The following is a 20,341-nucleotide window of genomic DNA, read 5'->3' on the forward strand; positions in this document are numbered from 1 at the left end:
AGCTGAACCTGAGAAGGTGTCTCTCACCCATTATGTTAAGTGTGAAGACTTCGGGTGATTATAACAGGGCTGGACCAACCTAACCCTTAAAACCCCTTCAACGGAATTTCCAGGGCTCCTTCCAGGACCAGGCACAACACTGGGAAGAAACTTCTGGGAGTGGAATCAAAGCTCATCAATACAGGAGAAACAGAGACAAAGGAGGGCCAGAGAAGGAACTCAGGACATGATTAAAAATAAAAGAAACATTATTCCATAAATGAAAACTGAAATGGAAGCAACAGAGGAGTGAATAAATACAACCACACAAACAACAAAATGCAAATTCCTTGAGAGGACTAGAAGGTAGAAAGGAAAAAATATAAAAAATCAAAAATACAGAGATGAAAGAAAGAAAGTGAAATATTGAATATAGACAACATGGAGATAAAAGGAGACCCTAAAGAAGAGATTCAAAGCAAGGACCAGAGTTAATACTAAAAATCATAATAAAAAATAGACTTTCCTGAAATACTAAAGATTTGAAAGTGAATACTGAAAAAGCACACTCTGTATCTGAAAATAAAACTTTAGAAGGAACAAGACACTGTTAACAGAAAAACTCCTGGATATTAAAGGCAAAAAAAATCATTTCTATCTTTAGGCAAAAAGAGCAGATGATATACAAAGAATTATAAACAATGACCACACATAGCAATGAGCATTTGTAATTTTAGGATTGTGATTTGAAGTATTATTTCCCATTATATAAAGATGGGGCTTCTTGGAAAAATAATTATAGCTTGTACAAGGTAAGTTTAGAACTCTGACAGACTCAATAGTAAAAGTGAGAAAGTAGATTCTCTGTTTTGTTTCAGATAAGAACACTGCCTCAGAGCCAACTGCAATGTACCTTATTCATTATCAGTTTTCACTCAGATTTCAAAAGTGACAGATTTATAACATTTGTAAATATTCAAACCCTAGATCAGCACAGTTTAGTATATTTTCTTCACTTTTAGTGCCTTTTTATGTATGCATATATATTCTGAATATTCATACCATTTTGTCACTTGCATGCCATGCAAATATTACATTAAGTCTTAGGTATTCATTGAATATAAAGATTTTTAATTGTCACAATGAATCACATTACACACATGCATTTTTAAACTAATCTCTAACTGCATATTGCCCTATTATAAATTATACTTAGAAGAGTATTCTTATCTCTTGACTGTCTACATCAGGGAGTCTACTATGTGATTTTCCTGTCAAACACGTACTATATGATACAGTTATTTCAAATTGGGTTGTCTGTTCCACCATTAAATGGGACTGGTTAAAACTGAAGATAATCTTGGAGATAATACAATTAAAATATTCTCCAAAGAACCAATGTTACCTAAAAGTCTGATCATATACATAACCCATTATAAAATGGTTCCACCAGTATTTCAATAAGGTTAGAAAGAAAGGGCAGGGGTAGAACAGGGGAAGGGAGGGAAGGAAGGAAGAAAGAAGGGAGAGAACTGCTGCAAATAAAATTAAAAAGAAATAGGTGAAAGGTATAAATATAGGAAAATAGAAATAGCCAGGGGCTAGAGGGTGAGCCTGACTAGAGCTAGGTCCAAGCTCCACAGGAAAAAAGAATTCCTAATTTAGATGTTACCCATTCCTTGAAGCCATGTGAAACTTACTATATGTGGTAGTTTTCAATAAGCAAACATCAGACACTCATCTCATTCTACCTGCAGAAAGAGGGACTATGGCTCCATCATTTAGCAAAGACACATAGAAGAGGAGTGTCCTCTCCCAAGAATAACTACACTAACTAAACTGAGGGAAACTTCTAATTCTGGCAAATGTTAATTCTATAATCTACTAATAACTTTATTAATAAATGCTTAGTGAAGCAATTCTCAGAACTTTTGCTCTCAGGACCCTTGTTAGAGGAAGTCATCAAGAGGATGTGACTGCCAACTGACTGCAAGCTGGACCTGGGCAATTGGAGGCTCCTCACCCCCTCCCTTGTCTTTGGAATGTGCATTCCACCCACCATTCCCACACTAGGAGCTGTTTCAAGGACATAGCTTTGAGAAAGTAGGGTGTTATTGTGACCATCTGGACTGAATATGTGATTGAACCCTGGTCAGGCCTTTAAATAAACTTTAAGATTCTGGCCTGAGGTGCAGAGATCTACTTGTAGGACCTAAGACAGGCCTCATATGTAAGTTCCCTTGCTTGTTAAATCTGCCATCTACCAACCTGGAGTGGTCTGCCTCTTCCTTAAGTCTCTCCTTGCCCTCTGTGTACAGGGGCCAGTTTCAGACTTCACCCAGGGAACTCCTGAGGTTGTAAAATAACACCCCTTTAAACTGTTTAAAAATTATTGAGGACTATAAGGAGATGGTGTTCATGTGGGCTATATCTATTATATTCATCATATTAGAAATTAACACTGAGGGAAATATTTACTGATAAAATAATAAACTTATTACACATTTCCAAAAATGTTTTAAAAAATAATTATTTCTCAAAGAAAACCTTTAGTGAGAAGAATGGCATTGTAGTAAATATTTTCAAATATCTGTAATGACTGGCTTAATAGAAGACAGTAGCTTTCTCCTATCTGCTTCTACATTCAGTCTGTAGCTGTACATTGTCTTAGTTGAGGCAAAAACAGAAACCAGCCTCACAGATACTTAAGAGATGTGAAAACTGAGGAAACATGATATTTGATACCACAGGAAATTCAGCAATCTAAAACAGTGTGTACATTTTCCTCCATAAAATTGATCTGTCTTGCATTTTACGTGGATCTTTTATTCGTGCATGATTTTGGTAACACCAGGCATTGATTATTTTAGAAATATTGGTTCACTGAGTTATGCAGATCTTCTAAATGTCTGACACAGTTCACTATGCAGCAACAAAAAGCCATATTTTTAATATTACGGCCAACCTTATTTGTAAAGTATTTAAGTATCTGGAAGCTTGTAAGCACGCAGGGACAAGTACAAGTTTTCAAAATTTTAATTTTCACTTGAAGGCCCAAATTTTGTCATTGAAAAAAATACTGTCATTTTCCTTGAAGTTACAGACTCTGTTCATTGTTGAGAAAATGTATGCCAAATACTCAAGTCTGGTTAACCATAGGTTGCCTGTTAGTTTCTTTTTTCAAGTAAAAACAATTTTTTGTGAAAAAAGCAGCTATATCAGCTAGTAGCACAATTGCACAAGTGCTTTTCCTTGAGTAGTCATCATACTTCGTTACATAGTATTACACATATTTCTTTCTGTCACACAAAATATTAAAAAGGCATGTACATAAACACTGAGATTTAATAAAATTAATTTTTCTTATTAAATATTCAAGGACAATCTTAAGTGAAACTGAGTTTTTAATTTCTTTACAGCAGGTTTATGGTGATGAAGAATATAATATTAGTACATTTGAGGGCTACTGCCTTGTTCTGAGCTACTTTACCAGTAGTTTTCTCCACCATTGTTATTACACCATCAATGAAATTATCACACAGTGAAAAAGGCACAGAGAAAAGGTAACAATGTCATAATATTACTATAAAAATAATTTTAACATTGCAGATCCTCTGAAAGTGTTACAGGAACCACCACGCCCTTAGGGGACTAACACCATAATGAAATAAAACTCTAAACATACAGTATCGCCAGCAGACAATCAAATATGACATGCCCACAGGTGTCTTTAAGGAATGCTACTCTGATAATTTTTTTTATACACCTAAGAAGTTTCTGAAAAATATATTATTATCAGAACAGGAATGAGGTAAGAGCAGCTAACTATGCCTTTGCTTTGCCGTACTGTAAAAAGGTAGTATAAGACTGTTTCTAAGGGTTTGGGTGCTGTATTCAGATTTTTTTCTTCAATTGCATCAGGGCTGTAATACAAATAAACCTGGTGTCTGACAATAGACATTTAACAAATATTTATTAAATAATAAATGAGTTTATCAATAACTATTCATGTTTACTGCATATTAATATTTATGAGTATCAATTAATGAAGATGCATACACATGACTTGAGTCTTGGTTATGTAACTCTCCAACTATGTGACTTAGGGGAACTTCCTTAGTCTGTTTATTTCTCAGTATCAATATATGTAAAATATGCATTCTATGAGTACCATCACCATAGACGTATGGTAAAGTTTATGCCAGATGCTCATCTCAGTACCTAATGGATGGGAATGTCTCAAATAATAGTTCAATACATTCAATCTACTGTCAATCAAACTCTTGAATCATTTCATTGTATTAACTTGCTTTTCTTATTTCCTAAATGTTATCACCAAGAAGAATTTTAAATCTTTGAGATATTTGCTACTAATATATATATGTGTCATAGTTCAATTTAAAAAAAACTGAAAGGAAGGAAAGAAGGAAGGAGAGAGGGAGTGAGGGAAGAAAGGAAGGAAAGAGGGAGGGAGGGAGGCAGGGAGGGAACGAGGGAAGGACCACTCTAAGGTCAAACAGCAGAGAGAACTTAATATAAAGATTTAGGTATAAAAAATGATGGAACTAAAAGAGTAAATGGGCTGAGAGGTAGCCCAGAAACCTGTAACTACAGAAACCAGATCTCAACATTTCTGATGGGAGGAAAATGAAAGAGAGGAGATGGCCTTAAGAGAAACCACTCACCAGTGACACTACTGGAGCTATACTCTGTTGTGGGAACCATCTTGTGATGTGTGCAGTATGTAAAATATTTGCAGTATGTAAAATACCAAAAATAAACTTGTTTTGATAAAGCATTTTTGCCCAGCTTTGCCAAATTGTAAACAAGTTCTTATTAAGAAATGTTACACATATATTTATGTGAAACTTGTTTTTGAACATGTTTTTGAGGATTATATTCTGAAAAAAGAAAATATGTCTTTACCACCCCCCTCCAAAAAAAACCCATCAATGTAAACATCCTGTGTGTTTGAGAGAAAGTCTATTGAGGCATCCATGTCTGCTAATACCCTTGCCTAATATACTCCCAACCCTCGAATAATAATTTCAGTATGAAAGCCCAGTTTGTCTCTGAGCACTGATCTCCCCACATATCTCAGGAAAACACTGATCCATTCTGTTTATGGACCACACAGTATGCTGTGAGGCAACTGCAACTTTCTTGGGCAGACAGGAAGATATCTTGCTGTCAAAGGTCAGAAACATACCAACTATGAGCCAGTGGTGGCTGAGATGGGGAGAGAGAGACTCACTGACTCCAATTAAGTAGTGTATACTTGTCACCCCTCCTCGGATCCACTACATCACTTCCTACTTAGCCTGTTGATGGAAATAAATGACAATATTGCATTAACTAAATATGTATGGGTCATCATGAATTTTTCTTCACATTGCCTACCTTTTGACATCCCAGATCTTGGTTTTGCTATAGACTGAATGCCTATGTCACCCCAAAAGTCATATGTTGAAGCCTAATCCTCCATATGATGGTATTTGGAGGTGAGACCTGTGGCAGGTGATGAGTTGGTGCCCTTATAAAAGGGACCACAGAGAGCTCCTTCACCCGTTCAGCCATGTGAGGACATGGGGAAAAGACAGCCATCTATGAACCAGGAAGCAAACCCTCACGGGACACAGAATCAGCCAGTGCCTTGATCTTCCCAGCCTCTAGAACTGTAAGGAATAAATCTATGTTGTTTTAAGCCACCTGGTCTATGGTATTTTGTCGGAGCAGACCAAACAAACTAAGACAAGTTTCTACATTGACCTAGTGATAATATTCAGAATAAGAATATTCTGCCACGTACCTGATGAAAGTACGAGTGCTTCTGCCAGAATCGCCAAAGCCACTGGAAGCCCACAGCTAGCCGGCACTTCTAGCATAGCCCTAAACACTGCTGGATTCCTAAGCCTCCCGCTGCTAGGCTTAGTAGGCCAGTCCTATCAGAACTGTTGTTAAAACAGAAAAATAATAGGAAAATAATTTTTCTCTCCACAATTTCAATTTCTTGCCAGTGACTCCCAGTGGCAGAACGTAAATGGGAGTCTAGGAAAAATGGACTATGCAGAATTCCAGCCCCTGCAGCACAGAGTTGAACCCAGCATGGCAGAAATGGAACCGATAGGAAGTAGACAAATAAGGGGAAAAACAAAGTAAAGATAAGTACAGCATCTATGTACGGTATACCGTATGATTCAGCAATATCTGTGACAGGCTCATATCCCCAGAAATTCTAATCCTTTCACTGCAAATTCTAGTCCTTTCACTGAATTATTGAGTTATCTGAAGACCAGAAAACTGGAATAATAATAATAATAAAAAAGCCAAGATACTGACAAGAGACCCAACTTTGTCGATATTTATTTATTTGTCACATATTTATGAAGCACTTTGTAAATGCCAGGCACTGTGCTCTATGTTCCTATGCCAGACATAGTGATGAATAGAATAGGCTACTTGTCTTCTAAGAGTCAGAAAGTGAGGCGAAACGTGTTCACAAACAGATATAATCTAGAGCAGTATACCAGAAATCCATGTAAGTAGTGCCAAGTGTTTTATGAATACAATAGGTACAATTTTGATGAGTAGATATGAGCAGGAAAATGTACAGTTTGAGCAAAGAGCAGAGCGGGGAAAGTTCAAGGCTTATTTGACAAATAGCCACTGTATCAGTTTATTTTTGCTCCAAATAGCTAAAGTCTACAGTCAGTTAGCTGCTTTATCTTTAGAAATAGTGTATGTTTTTTCCAGGAACACCAAAATAAGTCTACAATTAATGTACTATAATTAGGAGATAATTCCCATCTTCTCCCTATTATCATTATTTCCCCTTGAGTATAAAGTTATTGTAACTGAAACTGAAAATATTTTAATGTTTTCCTAATTATAAAAAAGTACATATTTTCTAATATATGATTTGTCTAATTTTTTCTAATGTTTCCAATCAAAACAGGCTCATTGTAGACAATGTGGGAAATACCCTATGGGATGTCTTGGTTTTCTCTAATTTATCACTAATTTATTGTAATTATTATAAATATGTGATAAAAACACTTTTATTAATAATTAAGGGCATCTCTGCCCTTAATTAAAAGTTCCTTAAAGTTCCACATGGAGAAACTGCATTATAAAGAAAAACATGTTTAAGGTTTATGTTGTATATTCCAAATTAATTTACACTCTTAACCAGTGACGATGGTTCTTTTGTGCTAGACTTGATTTTCATTATTTTACTGAAAATATTTACATATATCTTTGTAAGTAATATTTCATCTTAACTTTATCAGAATTTGGTATACTTGTGATATTGGAGATTTTTGTATTACTTTTGCCCTGGAACAATCTATATGGCAGGAAATGAAGGTTTGAAAGCAATGAAGAGACCAGTAAAACCATCCAGAACTGGAGATATTTTTCAGGGATAATTTTCTTTTCTTTGGATTTTGATTTTGACAGAGACTTTTCTATTTCTCTTTTTTCTCCAGTTTTACTGAGGTATGACTGACAAATAAAAATTGTATATATTTACATTGTGCAAGCTAATGTTTCGATACATGTATACATCATGAAATAATTACCACAATCAAGCTAATTAACATATCCATTACCTCACATAGTTACACTTTCTCTCTCTTTTTTTTTTTTTGGCAAGAACACTTGGAATCTACTCTCTTAGCAAATCTCAAGTATTAATACATTATTATTAACTATAGTCATGTTGTGCATTAGGTCTCCAGAACTTATTCATCTTATGACTGAAAATTTGTACCTTCTGACTAATACATCCCCACTCTCCAGGCCCTGATAACCCCATTCTACTCTGTTATTATAAGTTTGACTTTATTTTATGTGTGCGTGGTTTCACATATAATTAAATCATGCAGTATTTGTCTTTCTGTGTCTGGCTTATTTCACCCAAGCTAATGTATTCCAGGTTCCTCTGTATTGTCACAAATGGCAGGATTCCCTTCTTTCTCAATGGCTGAACAGTTTTCTATTGTATTTCCATATATATCACACCTCCTTTATCCATTCACCCGTCCATTGACATACTACTGTGAATAATGCTGCAATAAACATGGGACAGCAGATATCTCTTTCAGATACCGATTTTATTTCCTTCAGATATATACCCAGATGTGAGATAGCTGGATCAAATGGTAGTTGTATTTTTAATTTTTAAAAGAATCTCCAAACTGTTTTTACATAATGGCTGTCCAATTTACATTCCCACCAATGGTGTACAAGGTTCTAGGCTCCCTCTTCTCTACATCCTCACAAACTCTAGTTATCTTTTGACTTTTTGATGATAGCCATTCTAATGTGAGTGAGGAGATATCTTACTGTGGTTTGGATTTGCATTTCCCTAATGATTAGCGATGTTAAGCATTTTTTCATGTGCCTGTTGGCCATTTTAATTGGGTTATTTGTATTTTTTTTTTCTGAGTTGTACACATTTCTTATCTTGGATACTGACCTCTTATCAGATTTGCAAATATTTTCTCCCATTCCATAGGTTTCCTTTTCATTTTGTTGATTGTTTGCTGTGCAGAAAATTTTTAGTTTAATGTAGTCCTACTTATTTGCTTTAATTTTATTTTTGACTGAAAAATGAAATAAATTAAAGCTATTCATCTATATTTTTCTTTGTGTACTGTTTTAGCAACCTCTCCAAGTTTTGAGATGTACTGTTGACATGGTTGCTCTTCCCTAAACAATCTATGATTATTGCCTTAATTTCCTTTTTGACTCCAAATCTTTGTGCTTACAGTTGCTTTGTTTTAATTTATGTATGGTGAGATTCAGTCATCTCTCAATTAGCCTGAGTAATGAGATACTGTGTGGATTAAAATTGGTTTCAAATTCTTTGGTATTTTACACATGTATAAATAGGATTTAATCTACTTTCTTTTTTAAAAAAATTTTTATACACTTTAAAGGTTACATTTATAGTAATTACAGAATGTTGACTATATTCCCCATGTTGTAAAATACATCCTTGAGCCTATCTTATACTCAATAGTTTGCGCCTTCCACTCATCCACTCCTATATTGTCCCTCCCCTGCTCACTGGTAACCACTATTTTGTTCTCTGTATCTGTGGGTTTGCTTCTTTTTTGTTGTATTAATTAGTTTGTCACATTTTTTAGATTCCACATATAAGTGATATCTTATAGTATTTGTCATTCTCTGACTTATTTCACTTAACATATAGTCCTCCAAGTCCATCCATGTTGCTGCAAATGGCAAATTTTCATTCTTTTTATGGCTGAGTAGTATTCCATTTTATATATACACCACATCTTCTTTACCCATTCATCTGTTGATGGACACTTAGGTTGCTTCCATATCTTGGCAATTATAAATAATGCTGCTATGAACATTGGGGTGCGTGGGGTTTTTTTTAAATGACCTTTTTGACTTCTGCGTGGTTGAAATGATGCTGGATGACTTCCAAGGCCAGTTTAAAAAAAGTCTTATTGCTTCTGCCTTAGTCTCTTAGAAGGCTGGTTCTCTGAATGCCTCATCTGGGGATGTCCCCACTTCAAACCAAGATATTGGGCTGCAAGAAGCCCAAGCCACCTAATGAAGTCATGTGTAGCTGCTCTGATTGACAGTCCAGATGAGCCTAGCACTGACAGAAAGCATAAACTGCCAATCATATCAATGAGCCATTTTGGACACCTAGCTGAGGTATGTTATACTCTGCTGACACTTAATTACAACTGCATAAAAGACCTCCAAGTGGTGACCACCCAGCCAAGACCTTTTAATCCATTTTAATCCACTAATTTGCAACACAAAAATAGGTAACTAGAGCAGCTTTTTTTTCCCAAAAAAACATATATGGTGAGTATATATCTTAGTGTTTGCTTCAGAACATCTTCATTTATTTACCTTTATGTATGTATGCATATATTTTCTTTTTCATTATGACTAAGAAAGAATTACAATTAGACTTGGCATGGAATTATTGTTGACAATATTTTTTCTCAGAATTTTGTAGCCATTACGCCTTTCTCTGAAGGCATTTAATGTCATTGAATATGTTGATCTCAACCTAATTTCTGCACTTTAACATGTGAGCTTTTATTTTTCAACTTTTCAAAAGTCCTGAATTCCTATGGGATTAAACTTTATTCATAAAATTTTAAAATATCACTTATGTGTTTCTTTTAATTAATTATTTTTCCTGCTTTATTTTGGTTCATTTCAATTTTCAACTGTGGAATTTTATTCTAATACAATTCTAATTTTTTCTTCTGCTCTTATTGTTATGGTTATTTCAAAAATATGAAATTTTCCTTCTACTTTACAATTTAGGTAACTAACTTACCTCAGTACCATTTTTCCTTTTGCTCCTTCATTTTGCATTCTGCGAGAATATTACAAATTATCTTACATATTACCGATTAAATATCCTGCAGTGCTTAGTTTGCTTTGTACTGTTTCGAATAATGATTTAAATTTTCGTATTCATTACTTATTTCTTCTAATTTTTGCATCCCCCGTGTCTTGCAAACACCCATATTGTCAAAAGAGGTCAATGAAAAATTATAATTCCCAGGGTACTGAGCTGAAAATTCTACAGCCACTTTAGAAAGAAGCTCTGATGTAGGATGCATTCCATTTCAGCACAGGATAGTGTATCAGGTCAGGGTTTCCATTAGGAAGGAATGAATTAAGAGACATCTCTCAAACCCTCTCTCTACAGAACCCAACCATTCTTCCTCAGATATTCATTGGATATTTGGATAGCAAAATCTCTCTTGGTATTTTATAGGTTTGTGTCCACTGATGTAGAAGACATGTATCTCTTTCTAACTCTATAATAAGTATTTTAAGAACATTATAATTTTTTAAAAGTTGACACAATTTTTCTGTGGAAAATAAAGCCCCTATCCCTTTATGATTTGATCTGATTGGTTTCATTGTAGTTGTTTATTTTTTTTATAAATTAATTTATTTAATTTATTTATTTTTTGGCTGTGTTGGGTCTTCATTGCTGCACACGGGCTTTCTCTAGTTGTAGCAAGCAGGGGCTACTCTTTGTTGCAGTGCGCAGGCTTCTCACTGTGGTGGTTTCTCTTGTTGCAGAGCACGGGCTCTAGGCATGTGGGCTTCAGTAGTTGTGGCGTGCAGTCTCAGTAGTTGTGGCTCGTGGGCTCTAGAGTACAGGCTCAGTAGTTGTGGCACATGGGCTTAGTTGCTCCGCGGCATGTGGGATCTTCCTGGACCAGGGCTCGAACCCATGTCCCCTGCATTGGCAGGAGGATTCTTAACCCCTGCACCACCAGGAAAGTCCCTGTAGCTGTTTCTTTAAACCTAACACTTTTTGGCATATTTTTGCCATGTGCTCAACAGAACCTTGAAAAAAGAAATCACTTAAATAATAGAAGCTAGGTCAATTTTTTTTTCTTTCATGCTTTAGGAGAAGAGCAAAATAAAAGATGGGAAGGAACTGTGGCTTTACTGCATATAGAAATGGAAAGCATCCCTGTATGATTCATTTCCAAACTCTCAGGAGCTACATATAAGCATATTATAATATGCTCAGCTATTATTAGAACTCTAGTTATCTTAAAGTTTCTATTTCCTAGGACAGTTTCTATTTCTAACATTTTGCCCACATTATCCTCTTATATTCACACATATATGACTGATCAAATTTCCAGGTGTTTTATCACACACTCACACACACAATGGACCCTGCAATACTTCCACACAAATTTTCAAGGAATTACTCCAAAACTGATGAACCAAGATATCAAAGCTACACAGATTTTGTTTATATTGGTTACCTTTTGGATTTGGAAATTTGAGAGTAGAAAATAATAAGATCTAGGCATGTGCATGGACTATAATATAATTTTCATTTACTCACTTTATTTTCCCTCTTAAAATTATTGGAATATTAAGCAATAATGATAGTTATCTGTGGAAGCCTGCAGACTTCAGACTAACATTTATGTGTTAAAGGAGAAGTAGATAAGTCATTTTCTGAGAAAGCTGCTATTACCACAAAGTTGATTATTTCATTGCATTCTAGACATACCTTTTAAATATTAGCCCTCAATGTCTTAAATCTGAGCCTACAATGAGCTCAGAGGTGACTGCAGCAATTCTTCTGTGGTCCTTATATGGATAATTTTCTCTAACTATATACCTTTGACACTCATTTGTACTATCACGCTCTAGAAGGTGACCTGATTTGGAAAGACACTATAATCCACCTCAGTAGGACGCTGAACAAGCAGTGCCAGAGGACGTTAAAATTAGAGTCAAATAAAACTCCTCTGCCTAGCTGGTTTAGTTATAATTGCCTAATGACTGAGGGATGTACTTTTAAAATTAGCCTTTAATTCTCTAAACTGGGAGTAAAAAAAGAGAACACATGTGATCTTCCCACAACCTCCTTACCAACAGTTTCTACTAAAATCACACGAAAGCCAACCAAAAAAAAAAAAAAAACCAAACGAATAACAACAAACAAACAACAATAACCACATTTTGTTTATTCTATGTAGAATATCACACATCACCCACAAATCTCAGTCTGTGTTTCCCCACATTTACAAAGCATGAGACATCCTGTTGGGTACAAGAATATAGATTTTCTAGGGGCATGTCAAAAGTTAAAGCAGCTGAAAAACATTTTTTAACAACTGACTTCACTTATCAAACAGCAGAACCCGAAAAAGGTCTCTGGCACCTGAAATTATTTAATGCTTTTATGGCAGTGATAAAAATCACTTCAGGTGTTGCTGCAGCCACAGCTTTGAAACCAATAGAGTTCCGAAGTGGAGAAGATCCATCAAAAATAAATCAAACCTTGTTTCACTGGTGCTAAAGGAAGTGTGTGTAACGGAAAGTTATTAAGACCAAAGCCACCTGCAGGCTTTGGCCTCAGCACAGGGCCCTCTTGCCTGCGTATTCCCCAGTCAATCACTAACCCCCTCATCTCTTCTTGGTATTGTCAGGAGACTGATAGGCTGTAGATTACAGAAGGTAAGTGCTTTAAGGCTTTGGAAGCTTTCCTAGCATGCCATTTTGCCACCGCATTGAACATTCTCTCTCTCACACATACACACGCACACACAAGCACACACACACACACACACGCACAGAGCGTTATTTCAAATCATTTCAACGTACTTATAAGATCTGCCCCAACCATCATATCGTTTTTCCATCATCAGGAAGCCAGTAATGTTTATCTAACATCTACTAATTTTTGGCCCCTTTAATGTAAGTGATCTCATTTAACAGTCACAAAATCATAGGTATAACCCTGCAAGAAGTGTATACTTAATCTCATATTGCAGACCAAATACCAAGGCTCATAGAACTTAAGTGTTTTACAAAGTTTACAAAACTAACAGATGATGGAGCTGGATTACTATTCAGAATCTTCAATTTCATCTTCTGTGTTACTTCCATTCTAGTTCCCTATCTCTAAAGCAATGTTTCAAAAACCTGTTATATATGTTTAAAAAATTTTTAAACCTGTTACATATATTTAAAATTACCTTCAAATAGATTTATTTATGTTTTCTGAAAAGTGAGTGTTGGCATATTCATTTTTAAAATATACTATATAAAATTAGGCATACTGCATGCCATAGCTTTTAAATACCATAAAAACAAAGAAAATAAGAATATATGCAAAGAAAAATACAAAATTGAGCTCAAGATAACGTGACTAAGATATCACTTTAACTCACATTGCTCACGATGTGAACATGAAGTTGACTGCTAGCAGCACAGATTATTTGGGGTTCTCCATGCCTTAATCTATGTTTGACTGTGTGATGCCTCTGTTTTCCACCTTTCATCTCTCTTTGAACTACATAAAACCTGTTTTTCTATGTTATGCTCTTCTGCGCCGCTTGGCCTTTAATGAATCTTTGTACATCTGCCTCTTTTCGTTTCATATTAGTCCCGATAACTGAAGTAGTTCTACTTGGTTCCAATATGATTCTACCTACAGACAATGATGTAATATTTATTTACAGCATAGTCATCCAGATGATAAAAAATGTATATGTTTTGAAATTATACCTAAAATGAAAGAACAAAAGTAGAAAACAAATCTTGAGGTAAATCAGGGACTGCATATGCCCCCAGACTCCTATTTGAGAAAATACTACCATAAAGGAATGAGAAATTTAACACAAGTGAAATTTTTTGATAACTGATTCTTACTGATTTTATGCAAATAATTATTTTACAACTGAATTAGAAGTATCAGTATAAGTAATTTATTTGATGATCTAGGTTTATGACTGTGAACATCACATCCAAATGCCTTATTAACAGACACCAGGTTATTCACCACCCACACTCAACCTAGCTTTACACATCAACTTCCACAAATACTCCAGTTTAGACTGCCTTCTAGGCAGTGATTTTCAGTGCTGACTTCACATTCACATCACCTAGGGAGCTTAAAAAAATAAACATACTTAGGGCCCGACAGCTGAGATCCCGCATCCCACTTTAGTTAGTCACTAGTAGGACTGGGCATAGATTTCTTTTAAATGAACCCCTGGAAATTAAAATGTACAGCCAGAATTGAGAACTGTTCCAGTTAATCAGAGAAACTTTCTGTTTTTAAAATACATCATAGAATTTTTTGAATCCCTGCATTTTCTTTTTTTTTTTTTTTTTTTAATTTGCGTATACCCAGTCCTACAGGCTAGCTCACATATCCTGAGATATTCAGATCAAATATCAGTGCCTTGTGATACCTTCCAAGAACAATACAGACCACACTGATTACTCTCTTTTTTCTTATCTCATGGTACTTTAAATAATAAAGAACATATTATAGTACACTAACCTCTAACGTATAACTCTAATCCTGTAAGCCCATGACCATAAAACCATAAGCTTATGTATTTTAAGGTAATATATATTAGACATTTGATTTGCCAGGGATTTTTTCAATGCATGAAGAAAGTAAGGAGGAAATAAAGAGTGAATCAACCAGTTTAAAGATATGTTATGGAAAAACCCAAACGAACTTTTTGGCCACCCCAATATATAAAAAACTTTTATATATAACTTTAATCGAGTGTTGTTCTCAGGTTCTACCTGGATGCATATAGTTATTTGTGCCTGTGTCTGCATTGAATAGGCAGTAGGTACTTTATCACTGTCTCTATGTACCCTTGTTATCCATTATCTCTTCTCACTAGATCAGCTTTGCACAGGCTCTGCCTCTAGTCTCTAGGTTGTTTTCTTTAATACCATGTACAAGCTCACAAAATTTATTAAACTAGCAAATACTTCCATTGTATCAGACTAAATGTCTTTTGAAATAAAAGTATATGTCATCTTTGGTAACAATTTTTTAATATTACAAATTTTGTAACCAATTTATATTTTCTCTTGCATTCTGTATAACTGAGATGACTAGAAGCCCAGACAGTGGATAAGAGATCTGTCTTTGCTACTATCGCCTCAAATTGCCCTGGCTACCGATGGAAGAAAAGGGTCTTAATACAGAGTTGAATGTGTAATGCCCAGACTTAGGAAGAAGACAAATAAACTAATAATTTCACTCAATGTTACTTCATCATTCATGCCTTTCTACTACTCTGTTTAAACTAGCAGCATCCCCGTGCATGAAACACACCAGTCTCTCTCCATCTTCACCTCATCCCTTCTCTCTGTCTCTCTCTGTGTGTCCTCTACTCTTCTTCTAAGGACACACATCACTGGCTTTAGGGCCAACTTTAATCCAGTGTGATCTTATCTTTACTTAATTACATCTGCAAAGGCCCTATTTTCCAAATAAGGTCACATCTCAAGGTTCCAGATAGATGTGAATTTTGGGGAGACACTGTTCATTTATGTATTGACTGTCTTATCACACTAGATACAATAATGAGGACAGGGACTTTTTTGGTCTTTGTTCATTGTCAGTGTCTCCAGTGCTTACAACAGCACCTGACGCAAAGTATTCAGTAAACTGATGTTGTTGTAGAAGACCAAGTACTTTAATACTACAGCCCCCAAATCATTCAGGACTTGAATTCTGTGTGTGAGTATCATAAAATCAGAATTCATACACATAGGACCAAGTATGTCAGGATAAAACTTAAAATTATCAGCCTTTTCCTGATTACATATTACTGGCCAATGTTGGTGGATGATTATCTTGTCATATATAATTATTCATAGAGTCTTTACTGTAACTCATTATATCTATTATTTTTTACTTTATTTTGACTTGTTTTTCTTTTTTAATTTACAAAAACCTCTCATATCCCTTCTTTTCCTAGACTCAGCCAGGGACAAGATCGATCCAAAGAGTAAAAGTGAAGGTGAACTTCACCCACAAAAACAGACCATGTAAATTTTTGCATTTCTGAGCCACAGAGGGAAATACTGAGACACAGATTATTGTGTCTCCCCTCATGGTACTGATCTGAAAAGTTATTATAAATATAGGAAATTTTTCCACTGTTATCTCCATGAATATAATTTTAATCAATGTGGTTATCAACTACATGTTGATACCTGAATATTTAAATAGGATAAATAAGTAAGAGATTTTTCAAACACAGGTGATATTTCTCAACCATTTACTGAACACTAAAGAGATGAATTTCAGGTCTATATTAAGTGGGATGGTTTCATACTCTTTTTCCTGTCCTGCCAATGATTCAATTAATTTTTAAATATCCAATCCATGGCAATTTATACCACCAATGAGAAAGGTTTTAAATTGGATATGTGGGAGACTAACAATTAACATGGGCCAATATCCAATAATTCATCCAAATACCACACAGAAAATTTAATATTTCAAAATATGGTGTAATAATATATATATACATTATAAAATATCACAGCATGGTTAAAAAAAATAGACTATGAAGTATTTCACATGACATCATTTATAAGCTATACTAAATATAAGATCACATAAAAAGAATCAAAATTTTACTTGTCAGGAGACAGTATTTTAGGTTTTGTACAGAAAACAACTAGACTAAGTATCCATATATGAGATTTTTCAGATAAATAAAATATTTGCCACCAGACCTGTCAGCAGGGACATCGTATTAGTTATCTAATGTTGCATAACAAATCATCTCAAAATTTATCAGATTAAATAAAGAATCATTTATCTCAAAATTTCCCAGGGTCAGGAATCTGGGAGAGGCTTACGTGAACTGGTTCTGGTTCAGGGTCTTGCATGAAATTGCCATAAAGCTGTTGGACGGGATGGCAGTCATATGAATGCTCCACTGGGACCAGAAGACAGTTTTCCCAGCTCACTCACATTGCTGTTGTCAGACCTTAGTTCCTTATTAGCTACTGGCTACAGACATTAGTTCCTTGACTTGTGGACGTAACCTTATGCAAACCGAATATCCTACGACGGGGCAACTGGCTTCCTCCAGAGCAAGGTATGTGAGAGAGACACAGAGAGAGAAACAATGCAACCAAGAAAGAAGGCAGTGTATATTATAACCTAATCTTGGAAGTGATGCACTAATTCTTCTTCCATATTCTGTTGATCACACAGATCAATCCTGGTATTATGTGAGATGGGAATACACATCTGTGAACACCATGAGGTGGGGAATATCTGGGGCCATCCTGGAGGCTAGTTACCACAGACATTATCTACATGTTGGGCAGGACAATTATTTACTGAGCAAGAATATCCTGTGCAGTCAAGGATGTTTAGCATTCCTATTCACCTCATCTCTGTGCCCCACTGCGTGGAATGAAAGGAGAGACATTGTGAAAATAAGAAATTCCACCTGACATTTCCAAAATCCCTCCACTGAAAAGCAATATCTGAAACAGGGGAATCTCTTATCTTCAGAAGCAGCTTCTTAAAAAGGAGTGCCTCTGAAACTATCAAAAATCCAAGAAAACTTAATGCGAATTAGCCGGTAGATCCTTATTTAAAGGCAAGCCACCCAGCTCGAGCACTCCATGTCAAGGTGCATCAGAGTGTTCACAAAGGAGATTCGCTGTGACAGGAGGACTGGCTAATTATGTGCATAGCTCACTGAACTTTTTTTCCACATTGTCACTCTCTTTATTTTATTTTTTTAACATCTTTATTGGAGTATAATTGCTTTAAAGTGGTGTGTTAGTTTCTCCTTTATAACAAAGTGAATCAGCTATACATATAAATATATCCCCATATCTCCTCCCAATTGCGTCTCCCTCCCACCTGCCCTATCCCACACCCCTAGGTGGTCACAAAGCACTGAGCTGATCTCCCTGTGCTATGGGGCTGCTTCACACTAGCTATCTATTTTACATTTGGTAGTATATAAAAGTCCATGCCACTCTCTCACTTCTTCCCAGCTTACCCTTCCCCCTCCCCATGTCCTCAAGTCCATTCTCTCTGTCTGCATCTTTATTCCTGTCCTGCCCCTATCTTCTTCAGAATCTTTTTTTTTTCCTTAGGTTCCATATATATGTGTTAGCATACGGTATTTGTTTTTCTCTTACTGACTTACTTCACTCTGTATGACAGACCCTAGGTCCATCCACCTCACTACAAATAACTCAATTTCGTTTCTTTTTACGGCTGACTAATATTTCATTGTATCTATGTACCACATCTTCTTTACCCGTTCTTCTGTCTATGGACACTTAGGTTGCTTCCATGTCCTGGCTACTGTAAATAGAGCTGCAATGAACATTGTGGTGCATGACTCTTTTTAAATTACGGTTGTCACAGGGTATGTGCCCAGCAGTGGGATTGCTGGGTCGTATGGTAGTTCTATTTTTAACTTTTTAAGGAACCTCCATACTGTTCTCCATAGTGGCTGTACCAATTTACATTCCCACCAACAGTGCAAGAGGGTTCCCTTTTCTCCAGACCCTCTCCAGCATTTATTGTTTGTAGATTTTTTGATGATGGCCATTCTGACTGGTGTGAGGTGATATCTCATTGTAGTTTCGATTAGCATTTCTCTAATGATTAATGATGTTGAGCATTCTTTCACGAGTTTGTTGGCAATCTGTATATCTTCTTTGGAGAAATATCTATTTAGATCTTCTGCCCATTTTTAGATTGCGTTGTTTCTTTTTATGATATTGAGCTCCCTGCGCTGCTTGTGAATTTTGGAGATTAATCCTTTGTTAGTCGCTTCATTTGCAAACATTTTCCCCCATTCTGAGGACTGTCTTTTCACCTTGTTTTTGGTTTTCTTTGCTGTGCAAAAGCTTTTAAGTTTCAATAGGTCCCATTTGTTTATTTTTGTTTTTATTTCCATTTCTCTAGGAGGTGGGTCCAAAAGGATCTTGCTGAGATTTATGGCATAGAGTGTTCTATGTTTTCCTCTTAAGAGTTTTACAGTGTCTGGTCTTATATTTAGGTCTTTAGTCCATTTTGAGTTTGTTTTCGTGTATGGTGTTCAGGAGTGTTCTAATTTCATTCTTTAACATGTAGCTGTCCAGTTTTCCCAGCACCAATTATTGAAGAGGCTGTCTTTTCTCCACTGTATATTATTGCCTCCTTTATCAACAATAAGGTGACCATATGTGCCTGGGTTTATCTCTGGGCTATCCTGTTCCATTGATCTGTATTTCTGTTTTTGTGCCAAAACCACACTGTCTTGATTACTGTAGCTTTGTAGTATAGTCTGAAGTCAGGGGGCCTGATTCCTCCAGCTCCATTTTTCTTTCACAAGATTGCTTTGGCTATTCAGGGTCTTTTGTGTTTCCATACAAATTGTGAAATTTTTTCTTCTAGTTCTGTGAAAAAATGCCATTGGTAGCTTGATAGGGATTACACTGACTCTGTAGTGTAACAGAGAATCAACATTGTAACAAGTGTAACAAGAATCAACATTTCACAATGTTGATTCTTCCAATCCAAGAACATGGTATATCTCTCCATCTGTTTGTATCATCTTTAATTTCTTTCATTAGTGTCTTATAATTTTCTGCACACAGTTCTTCTGTCTCTTTAAGTAGGTTTATTCCTAGGTATTTTATACTTTATGTTGCAATGGTGAATGGGTGTGTTTCCTTAACTTCTCTTTCAGATTTTTCATCATTAGTGTACATGAATTCAAGAGATTTTTGTGCATTAATTTTGTATCTTGCTACTTAACCAACTTCGTTGATTAGCTCTAGTAGTTTTCTGGTAGAGTCTTTAGAATTCTCTGTGTATAGTATCATGTCATCTGCAGACAGTGACAGCTTTACCTCTTCCTTTCTGATTCGGATTCCTTTTATTTTTTTTCTTCTCTGATTGCTGTGGCTAAAACTTCCAAAACTATGTTGAATAATAGTAGTGAGAGTGGGACACCTTATCGTGTACCTGATCTTAGTGGAAATGGTTTCAGTTTTTCACCATTGAGAATAATGT

This window comes from Pseudorca crassidens, chromosome 11, assembly GCF_039906515.1.
Source record: "Pseudorca crassidens isolate mPseCra1 chromosome 11, mPseCra1.hap1, whole genome shotgun sequence".
In the NCBI taxonomy this organism is placed as follows: domain Eukaryota; kingdom Metazoa; phylum Chordata; class Mammalia; order Artiodactyla; family Delphinidae; genus Pseudorca; species Pseudorca crassidens.